This window comes from Lynx rufus, unplaced genomic scaffold, assembly GCF_022079265.1.
Source record: "Lynx rufus isolate CCGP_SWC_20201006 ecotype Redwood Valley unplaced genomic scaffold, mLynRuf1.p SCAF_13, whole genome shotgun sequence".
Lineage (NCBI taxonomy): Eukaryota > Metazoa > Chordata > Mammalia > Carnivora > Felidae > Lynx > Lynx rufus.
Window position 1 is genome coordinate 37509035 of NW_025814827.1, and position 12157 is coordinate 37521191.

Sequence of the window (12157 nt, forward strand, 5' to 3'; positions counted from 1 at the left end):
AGGCCTGGAGAGTGCCTGGTCATGGCTGCTCAGGGACCACTTGAGTGACAGGATGAAATGAATGAAAAGCTAGGGATGGGTTTAAAGACCAGACTAGTAGGAACCTGACAGGGACAGGCAAATCTTATTATGCCTCTTATTTCGGTTCCCAAATATTTAGGTGGATTTCAAAAGACATAATCTTCAAGCACATATTTAATGTGTGAAGACTATAATCTCTAGTTCCATTTGTCCAGTGCAGTGATTGGAGTAGGTGAGGGGATGGCAGAGGAATCCATAACATGATCTTCTACTTTACAGAAAATTCTATTACAAAATGACAGTAAGAATTATTACCCTGTAAAATTATAACTTTTCTAAATCTCTATTTTGGAAATTAAATTTCCCTAAAAATGATGCGTTTTATTTAGAAAGCACATTACACACACACACACACAGTGATCCTGAGTGCTTAAAATAGTCGCAAACATGGGGCACCTGGGTGGCTCAGGCGGTTGAGTGTCCAGCTTTGGTTTAGGTTGTGATCTCACACTTTGTGAGTTCAAGCCCTGCATCAGGCTCATTGCTGTCAGCCTGTCAGTGCAGAGCCCCCTGGGGATCCTCTGTCCCCCTCTCTCTGCCCCTCCCCAGCTTGCACTATCCCCCCTCCTTCACCCCCCTGCTCAAAAAAATAGTAGCAAAAACAAGAATACCAGGGATTCATTTATTTCAAAAGCTTAACAGGTGTATTAAAAATTAACTTAGGGGCGCCTGGGTGGCTCAGTCGGTTAAGCGTCCGACTTCGGCTCAGGTCATGATCTCGCGGTCCGTGGGTTTGTGCCCCGCGTCGGGCTCTGGGCTGACAGCTCAGAGCCTGGAGCCTGTTTCAGATTCTGTGTCTCCCTCTTTCTCTGACCCTCCCCTGTTCATGCTCTCTCTCGGTCTCAAAAATAAATAAATGTTAAAAAAAAAAATTAAAAAAAAATCAACTTAAAAAATCATTTAAGAACTATGGCACATTTATGAATAGGATGTCTGTATACATTTCTGTGTCCTATGATTTGAGAACTTTTTAATAAGTTAATAGTTCAAATGAATAAATTTAAGTGGTATCAATCAATTCTACCTTTAACACATACTAAGAGTATGTGAAAATGACACATTCATACAAAATTTTGGTAGATACATATAATCTGTATCAAAAGAGGATAATTATATGAGAAAGCAAACTGGCTAACAGTTGTTTTTGAAAGTTCCATAGATTGGTTGGAGTTTAGAGTTCTCCCCAGTGGACCATGCATGTTTTTAGAAAGTAACAGTTGTTTAATATAACAATGAGGTCATAATTGGATTATTCCGACTGTAATAGATACCAAAGTTGAACAAATTGTTAAATAAATTTACAAGGTGATACAATAAGTTGATTCAGGTCGGCATCATGTCTTTGGAAGTTCACTACTTACCACAGAGTGGGTGTTTAAAGGAAAGCAATCACAAATTTACTTATTTTTATAGGGTCCTTGCTATGGGCTGATAACAAATGAAGTGTTGCACTTAATGTAAACATTTTAGTGGCGTAAGTGAATCACTGCTGTTACAAATGCTGGCGAAACTGCAAATTTCTTCCCTTTAGCTCTATTGTAATGCTCGCGAAACCTCTGATGTTTAAACTGCATGTATGTGCTGGCCGTGTTGTCATTAAGATCTACTTTTCATAATCTGGTCATATGTATACCCTTCAGCATACAGACAATAAGAACACGACAACCTATCCACCCTTTCTATTTACAGGCTTACAGTTGTATACAAAAGCAGTGGGAAAGGACATTATAGGTGCTCAGCTGCTTTGGTGATGTAGGAAGCTAGACATTATAACATCCAGGTCAAGAGCCATTTTTTTTTTTTTTTTAACCAGGAAAACTTCATAGCACAAAGATTATCCTATAGTTATAAATACTCAATGCCTCAAATAACACAGAGGCCAAAAAGAGCTGTGCACAAAATGGGAGTACACTTGAAGGCCATCTTTAAAGTTATAGTCTGAGTCTGAAGTGCAGAGGGATCCAGTTCAATCTGGTAGAATGCAGTTCAACTCAAACATTTATCGAGATGCATTTGACTTCAGTAGGTCAGAAAAACCTTGCCTGATCACTTTATCATGATTTGAGAAGAATGTATTCATTTCCTTGCTTATGTTCTGTCTTTCACATCCTACCCTGAGCTCCCCAAGGACAGGGCCACAGCTGTCTTGCTCATTGCTGCGTTCCTGGTGCCCAGAACTGTGAACACGGCAGATCCTCAATGTGTACCTTCTGAACGAGTGAAGCTTGCCTTTGAGCAGCTTACATTCATTTGGCACATTATACGGAGAAAGAGAGTAGGTGTTCTTACTCAACCAGATCACCCTGGCCCGCTCTGAGGGAGACCTAGACCCTTAGATGCAGTTAGAGACAGGGACTCGGGCCCAATAATCCTCTGGCGTCTGGACCAAATATGGAAAGAATGCCAACATGGCAGGTGGACTTGTGCTTCCCCTTCGAAGAAACCAGATAACGAACAGCCGTGTGGGAACAGACCATGGGGTCTGGGAGGGGCACTAGGCAGGCAGCCTCCGTCTCCCTTGAAGCCCATGTTGCTCCGAAAAGCCTGCAGAGAAAGGCGGCTCTTCTCTGTTAGGTCCCTCATGGTAGAATTCCCTTTTACAAATATCAGATTAGAGTGCCAAAGACTTTGGTTTTTCCCATTCAAGAAGAGGAAAAGACGTCTGCAGAGTGCCCGACTGTTAAATTACCTGGAGATGAATTTTGTGAAGGCTCAGGAAATTGGGAAGAAAAGAGAGAAACCCCAAATTTTCAGAGGCTCTTTTTAAAAAAAAATTCACAATGGAAAATGTTTCTATAGAAGGAAAAATATTTAAGCAATGGGTTTCTGTACTGCCTCGTGGTTTCTCTCACACCACGGGGTACTGAGGGTGCGTGTACCGCTGACGCCATTACTAGGTCTCAAGCACAGAAGTCATAGGGACCCTTACGGCAGCAACCACTGATGAGAGGCAGAAATGCTGGGGCTGTTTTGGTGACTGAATGTGATACGACTAAGACACAAAAGCTGCACAGTTAGAACGCGACGTCAGGAAGGAACTCTGTGGAACACAGACTGTCTTTCCATGTTTAGGCCAAGTGGCGGACTACGAACCGGCTGAATGCCCTCCTCTACAACCTTACCAAGATCGTTTCCGAGGTCTCCCATTTTAATTGGCTTCAAATTCATCCTGTATCCTGAGTCCTAGCCATTACTGTTTAACAATGAATAATGATAATAGCTAACATATATTAAGTGGTTACTATGTACTAGGCATGGTTCTACATACTTCACACATATACACCCACTTAATTCTCACAGCATTCTAGAAAGTGAAGTTTATTACTACCCCATTTTTGAAATGAGGAAACTGGGGCTCAGAGAAGTTAAGGGACGGGCCCCATGGCTTCCCAGCTAGTAAGCGGCAGAGCAAGCCCGCCCGGGGGGTCTCTGGGCTCCAGGATGTACCCTCTTCTTAAATCATTTGCTGCCTCACACTTCCTTTTTTTCTCTCTTACTTCTTAAATGGATTTGCAATAGTACCCTAACTCTCAGTGGTTTTTCTTTCTAATCTATCCCTCCTCTTGCTCTCCATATGATCTTTAAAAACCGCTACTTTCCTGATGAAAATATTTCAAAGCACCCCCTCCCCCCCAAGGCCCACATGATTTCTCCCAATTCCCTTCATGACCTGGCTCCCATTTTTCCAGTCTCAACCCCTCTATTTGCTGACACCACAATTTATACCTTGGAAATACCAAAGTACTTATAATTCCCTGAATATACTATACATTTTCATGCTTCTACACCTTTGCAACATACAACACGGTCTGCCTTTTAACCAGCTACTTAGAAAATTTCTGTGCTTCTCTTATAACCGAACTCAGGACTTTCCCGCTCACTCTGGCTTGAGTGACTTATTCCCATTCGGGGAACCCTGTGCCCACTTTCTGCGCTTAACGCACAAATTCTCCATTTGACATTTTTGTTCGTTTTACCAGCCTGTAAACGCGCTGAGGTTAGGAACCACGCTTACCTTCGATTTTCAATGCCTACCAGAGTACCCAACACACAGCAATGAATAAATGAATGAATATGTGAGTGAAGGAGATTCAGCAGTCTGCTGCAGTTTTGAAAGGAAAATGAGTCTGTATTTGGAAATACTTATCCCACATAGGTAAACAAACAATAGGAAGGCTCCAGAAGGAGGTTTCAACTTGAGCACACTGGGGTCTCGGAAATCTAGGAAAGCGTGAAGAAAACTGTGAGCAAGCAGTTCAGAAAACAAAGCTGAACGTGAAGCTGATTTGAAAAAATTTCCATGATCAATGCTGAATTCAAGACTCTGTTTTACTTTTTACCTTCTTTCTGAGTGGGCCATGAACATCTAAAAATGTACTGAGTTTTGGGGTGCTGTTTTCCTGCACATGAAGGAACACTAAAACGAGAGAAAATCATGTAAAACACACATGAAAAGTGAATTGTTTTCCATAAACATAGAGATCCTATGAACATTTGTGTATTAGAATGTTTAACAGCAAGCTTTCATAGCTCACTTTGGATTGCAGGATTCAGTTCCGACTATATTTTACATGTGTTATCAGGTACACGTTCCAACTTGTCTTATCTGGTTGCATGTCTGATGGTAGTTCCAATAAATGGATCTATAGTTTGAACCCTTCCTTTCCTAGTAGCTCGCATACACGTGTTATTCTCTGTAGGTACCTGGTGAAGTTATACAAAATTTTGGATACCTCGTTTATTTTCCTCTTTCCCTCTCAGTCCATAGAAAAAAATTGTCCTAGTTGAAGTATAAAATTTTGTGATGATAATTTGTATCCACTTTTTAGGTATTCAAAAAAAAAATAACAGAGTCCCTCCCCCCCACCCCCGGAAAGCTCTTTCCTAGTGTTATGGACTGAACTGTAGGCCCCCAAAATTTCATATGATGATGTCCTAGTCCCCATTATCTCAGAATGTGACCCTATTTGGAGACAGGATGTTTACAGGGGTAATTAGGTTAAATGAGGTCATTAGAGTGGGCCCTAATCCAGAATGAGTGGTGTTGCTGTACAATGAGGAAATTTAGACACAGGCATGTACAGAGGAAGGATGATTCAAAGATGGGAAGAAGACAGCCATCTACATGCAATGGAGAAAAGTCTGGAACAAATTTTTTCCCCACAGTCCTCAGAAGGAACCAACAGCCCTGCCTGGACCTTGATCTCAAGACTCCACACCTGTGAGAACATTATCTTCCCATTGTTTAAACCACCTAGACTGTGATATTTTGCTGTGAAAGCCCCCAGCCAACTAATAATATACCTGGAGAGTATCATTTTATTTTTTAATGCTGGTACTTTGTAAACTGCAAACATGCTTTCCAAATATTAAATTATAATTATTTGATGAGGCAATGAAATAAACTAGTCTTTAAGGTTTTTCAGACATAAAAGATTTAGACCTAGTTGGAAATATTTCCAGCCTCAAAACTACTGAAGGTAAAGCGATTCTTGTCTCTACAAGGATCTCACGTTTGTAGCCTGAACGCATCTTCGGTTACCCCACATGCCCCTCCTGTTTATGCTGCCACTCCAGGTCCTCAAGGTGGAAGTCACACATGAGAGCGGTCCTGCCATATATTTTGCATGGCTTCCAGTGTTCTTTTAACATTTAAACATGGTTAACACCATTTAATGTGTAGGAGAGGAAACATAAAAATCTAAACTTTCAATATGGTTTGAAGAACTGGTCCATTCTATCCACATGGCCATGGCAGGCTGAGACTGAGTGGTGGCTGCCCTATGATGAAGCAGTACTGAACTCCAACACAGTGTCCATCCCTTTAAGTGGCCTGCCCGGCCCCTAGGAACATTTCACTCTGCCATCTCTGGTCTCAGAGGATGCCATCTAAGCTTTCGAGACTTGAGAAGTATGGTCAGTTAGGGTGCCCTGGAGGACATATTACTTACCTCCTTGTAGGCAGCTCAGAAACACTAGCACACCTCCTTTCCCTCCACCTCACTCTTATCCCCCCATTGATTTAATTATCACCCCCTGTCAGTGGACCACACAAGAGTTTCCAAGAGGATATTCCAAAGGGCACACAGCTCTGAGGCAAAAGGAGATCCTTTGGTCAAGTAAGTTTAATAAATGTAAAATTAATGATGAGAAACATATCTCCTTGCTACAGAGCTTCTCAGAAGCTTTGAAATTCTAATGTAGTAGGCAACATTTTCCAGAATCATTTGACCACCCACCCTTTATTTTGGGGAAATTTTTCAGAAGTGAAACTCTGACCCAAGCAAACTCTTTTCCCATATGAAATATACTTATTTTTGCTAACTAATGTGGATCTATATAGTAAATATAGCACTTTAGATGGATATTCAAATCACATTTAAAAAAGGAATAAGGCTTTGCATGATATATCATTTGGAATATTAATTTCTCAATTTTTGTTGGCTGTGATATGTGCAGAGACGGCCAACACTATGGATCTTTTAAATTCAATGAAATAGTTTTGTATAATTCTCCGTAATCAAAATGGAAATAGGAGGATGCATACTTATTTCCACTTGGCTCCAAGATCCCATCTTCTGCTTTATTTTAAATTTGGTAACATTTGGAATATTTGCATAATTAATTTTGAAGCTTGATATTCATTCGCTAGTAATAGTTAACATGTGTCACAGGATTCATTTCTCATAAAGAGTTTGATAAATTAATTGTAAAGTTGTCTTCAAACCTATTAATGGCATATGAAACAATACCAATAACTTTTTTTTTTAATTGGTTTTATTTCTCTCCAAAACTGCAGTGGTCTTCCTGGTAAAAATAAAAGCAACGGAGAGAGGGGAAAGTCTGTTTTCTTCAAACTCCAAAACCAAAAGACTAGTAACAATTTATTTCTTTACAAATACATTAGACTTGAAACATACCTTTTAAGTGTCAGATACTTGTGGAACACTGAATGCTGATAATATGAATAATTTGTGCCATTAACATTGATATATGATATTTACATTAAAAATACATTATGCTTGTTCAAAAAGTAACCTATTCATTTATTCAACAAATATTTATTAAGAGCTTTGTTTTTTAAGTTTATTTATTTATTGGAGAGAGACAGAGACAGTGCAAGTGGGGGAGGGGCAGAGAGAGAGAGAGGGAGAGAGAGAATCCAAAGCAGGCTCCACAGCACAGAGCCTGACGTAGGACCTGAACTCATGAAACCAGGAGATGATGACCTGAGCTGAAACCAAGAGTCAGATGCTTAACTGACTGAGCCACCCAGGCGTCCCTATTAAGAGCTTATTATGTGTTGGGGTGCCTGGGTGGCTTAGTTGGTTAAGTGTCTGACTTTGGCTCAGGTCACGATCTCACGGTTCATGGGTTCAAGCCCCGTGTCAGGCTCTGTGCTGACAGCTCAGAGCCTGGAGCCTGCTTCGGATTCTGTGTCTCCTCTTTTTCTGCCTCTTTCCCATTCACTCTCTGTGTGTATCTCTCTCTCTCTCTCAAAAATGGATGAACATTAAAAAAAAAAAATTATGTGTCATGCACTGTTCTAGACTGTTCTAGTCTGAGGGATACCGCAGTAAACAAAACAGACAAAAATCCCTGCCCTTGAAGAACTTGAGTGTTAGTGAGGCAAATGAGGGGTAGTACAGATCTTGTTAGAAGGTGAAAAGGACTATGGAGAAACACAAAGGAAGAGGGAGGCTGTTGGGCTGACGGGGCGGGTAAACCTGAGAGGTAACATCTGACTTTTGACCCTGAGCCATGTATGTATCTAGGGATATATACACAAGGGGGATATTCGGTGCAAAGGGACTGAGGCAAAAATGTACCTGTGAAGTTTGAGGCCAAAGAGCAAAGAGGCCAGAGTGGTTGGCGCAGAGTGAGTGAGGAGGCGGTGGGAGAAGAAGGCACAGCGATGACTCGAGGGGTGTGTGCAGGGCTGCAAAGGCCAACGTAAGGACTCTGGCTCTTACTCCAGGTCGATTAGGGAATCACTGCAAGATTTTTTTTTTAATGCTTATTTTTTTTCAATTTTTAAAAAATTTATTTATTTATTTATTTATTTATTTAGAGAAAGAGAGACTCAGAATGCGAGTGGGGAAGGGGCAGAGAGAGGGAGACACAGAATCTGAAGCAGGCTCCAGGCTCTGAGTTGTCAGCACAGAGTCTGACACGGGGCTTGAACTCACAAACCGCGAGATCATGACCTGAGCTGAAGTCTGAGGCTTAACCGACTAAGCCACCCAGGCGGCCCCATGCTTATTTTTGAGAGAGAGAGAGAGAGAGAGAGAGAGAGAGAGAGAGAGAAAGAGAGAGAGCGAGCTGGGGAAGCGCAGAGAGAGGGAGATAGAGGATCTAAAGCCAGCTCCATGCTGACAGCACAGAGCAGGATGTGGGGCTCGAACTCACAAACTGCGAAATGAGGACCTGAGCCAAAGTCAGAAACTTAACTAGCTGAGCCACCCAGGTGCCCCAACAGCAGAGGATTAACAAGCCTGACTTTTATGTGATGCTCTGGGTGCCGTGTTGAGAAAAGACTTAAGGAGGGTGGGAGTAAGATGCAGGAAGACCAGTTAGGAAGTTATTGCAACAATCCTAGAAAGAGACTTGGACCAAGTGGTAGCAATGAGAAGAGTGAAAAATGGTTGGACTCTGGATATATTTTTGAATATAAAAATATATTTTTATATATTTTGAAATCAACAGGATTTCCAGAGAGATCAGAAGTGAAGTGTGAGAGAAAGAAATAAGAATGATCCCAAGGACAGAGGAATAGAGTTGTCGTGAACTGGGAGGGGGGAAAACCTTTAGAGATATCTGTAATTCAGAGCTGGCATACTAAGTTTGAGATGTACACCATATATCTAAGTAGAAATGTTGAATTGGCAGTTAGATATATGGATCTGAAGTTCGGGGGAGAGGTCCAGGATGAGAGGTAACTTTAGGAAGTACTAGCACACAGATGGTATTTAAAGTCCTAAGACTGGATGAAATAACCCAGGAAAAAATACAGATAGAGAAGAACCAACATTAGGCCCTGGGACACCCAACATTAAGAGAATAGTTAGGAGAAGAGAGACCATGAGTGGTGATTGAAAAGGAATAACCACTAAGGTTGGGAGAAAAACAAGAGAATATGGTCCCTTAGAAATCAAATAAGATAATGTTTCAGGGAGCCATCAATATGAGTCTTCCCATTTGGGTTAAATGACCTCACATCTGGACACAGTGGACTGAGTTAGCAATAGTCGCCTGACCTATCAGCAGGCTGGGCTTGCCTGAATGATCTGTACAGTGGTCTGATTCATTGCTGCCTACCAGGGGTGGACAGGCATTAATGGATGGTAACTGGTTGGACTGTAACTAACTGACCAAGAAAACAATGGCGCAAAACACGAAAGACACCTGGGGAAAAGGAAGCTGGAGAAGATGTGTTCTTAGGTGCCTCATAATTCTGGAGATCTAGTATTCCAGGAAGTCCCTGACAGGGCAATGGCACACACAATGAACCCCCTGGTCCAGCTCCTTATCATTTTCAGATGTTGGTGGCATATTCTGGCAATGCATAGACTAGTGTAATAGTTTCCCAATGCGTTTAACAGAACTTTAGCCTCAAATTCAGTACTTGTTGGCTTCAGTCTACACTCTAGATCAATCATTTCATTTGAACAATTCAGAAGAAGGGCAGATAAGATACAATGGCCCCAAATGGGGAGAATCCAGGCATTGAAACATTCAGGAAAGAAGGTATGTTTATATGGCTGGAATGGTACATGAAATAACATCGGCATAAGGCTGGAGAGGCAGGGGTCAGACGATAAAGGCCTGAAATGCATCTGGGGCTGACGAGCCTGACTTTCCTCTGTAGGTAATGGATGGCCACTGAAGATCCTAAAGGGGTCGGGGTGTGTAATGCTTCTAGGCTTTCAACAGCAGAGAGCCCTTGCCAGCCCAAGGCCTGAGTGGCAAAGAGAAGGGAGGAGATGCCCAAAGTTGAGAGTGGCTGAATGCAGAGGTCCGCCTGACACGGCTGACTTGGTGGTTGCACACACTGCAGTCAATCTGAGAGGACCCCAAAGAGAAGCAGCTGGAGAACAAATACTTTGTTGGCATTTCCTCTGCACCCTTGGGTCTCCTGCTGGTGCCTCCTACAGACTGAACACAATAGGAAGCTAGGGGGCAAATGAGTCTGCTAATGGGGCCCACATGTGTCAGAGTCCCAGATCATGGAACAGAATAGAGTGGGATAGGGTTAAGCAACACAGAGAGGGAATGTTTCGCCTCACAGCCATGCTCTTGGAAGAGGGATCTACTGCCAACGTGTGGGAAAGAAAGAAAAAACAAGGAGAGAATTAAAGGTGGGAGACCACTGCTCTCCTGGTTCTGAAATAGCTCCGTATGCCAAGGACTAGATCCGTGGCAGGTCCAGATGAGCAGGCTTAAGGTTCGCTAGCCTTTCAATCAGGAAAGATAGAATATTGAGGCAGGTGAGTAGGATGCAGGATACGAACTGTGTATCAAAGCAGCACTTCATAGATACATGCCTAAATGGCTCTGAAACAAAGCATGGAAGAATGTCAAACTCTTCAGCGATATGTGGCTGTGGACGTAGACGCTACCAGTATGAATAAATATCAAGATGCTGGGTAAGAGAGGGAAGGAAGAAACAAGTTAGAAGCTTTAGGGTTTAAACCAAGGATGACTTTCAAAACATATGCACACCTTCCAATTCTGGAGAAGAGGGAAAACTGAAGAAAGAAAGAAATAAGGAACAAGCAATCCTCTTCATCTAACACAAGGGGAGAGAATGAGCAAAAACAGAGAGGAAAATGGGAGTGCCCTCAAGAAGTTGTGTGTGGGAGGCCTCTATCTTCTCAGAGAAGCAGGGAGAGAGGTCTTGGGCTGAGAAGTAGGATGGTGGTAATGTTACAGTAATAGTTTGGGGGTGAAGTGAATAAAAGTTTGTGCTAAGAAAGGTTAAATGTATTAATGAGGAGGGATACAGCAACATGTGTCTGCTCCTTAACACCAAAGTCCTAACCATTAAATTCTGTGGTCGGGTGATAGCTTTTTCTCCAAATATTTGCCTCAAAGCCTCACAATTTTTTATTCTGTTCTGAAAGTATGGACTTCTGAATGATGGAATCACATGATTAGCAAGAATTGACTACTTATAAATGAAATGATACTAGGTGCTGGAATATTAATATCAAGTATAATTAATCTCAAATGAAAGAAACAATTATTAAACAACATGATTGTTAAAGGGTGTGGCAAATATATATTAAGATACCTAATGTCGATATGCCAGGAGCAGAACATGGAATCTCCACTTGTCTTGTGACAGTCTACCGGTTAGAAATAACATAGATGCCTATGTGAAGGTCAACTTTAAAATCAGAAAGTACAGCAAGACTATATATATAGTCTTTTAAGTTTTAAAGCTGGTCATGTAATATGCATATATATATATATATATATATGCACATATGTATGTCTTTGGTAATTTTAGTGATTTAGGAAATTAATCTCAAATAAAAATGATTTAAAATGCTTAAAAAGTATGTTGTAAGTATATACTGAGACAAGCATATTTAAAATAATTGATATGATAGAATCATAACATAGAAATCCTTACTTAAAATGTCAGATAGTCTACCAATTAGAAATAATATGTGTATTACTATGCAAAGATCAACGTTAAATTTTAAAAGTACTGTAAAACTATGTATCTTTGGTAATTTTAGTGATTAATGCTTTAATTAAGAGATGAGGTACATGCAGACATATGCAATAAACTGACATAATTCATCATATTGCAAAGAATAACATGATGAATGCATATGTATATTGTGAATTACACAACGCACATGCAAATCATATACTCATTATCACACAGAGGCATTATTTTTCCTATGTTCAAAATGCAACAAATCTTCAAGTACTACTCAATCTACTGTATGACTATTTAGGAACAAAGTAGTTCACTATATCTTTTGTAGAATAATAATTTAAACTGAGAAACTCAAGTTAATGGAAACAGAGCAGACATTTTTAGTGGCTACATCTTTGTGAG

At 41.0% G+C, this 12157-nt stretch overlaps 1 protein-coding gene across 1 annotated transcript in view; it reads right to left on the bottom strand.

Annotated features, from left to right (window-relative positions):
• The window catches only part of CDIN1 (CDAN1 interacting nuclease 1), a 216681-nt gene that overhangs the window by 64918 nt on the left and 139606 nt on the right, over positions 1-12157 (bottom strand). The window lies entirely within an intron of this gene.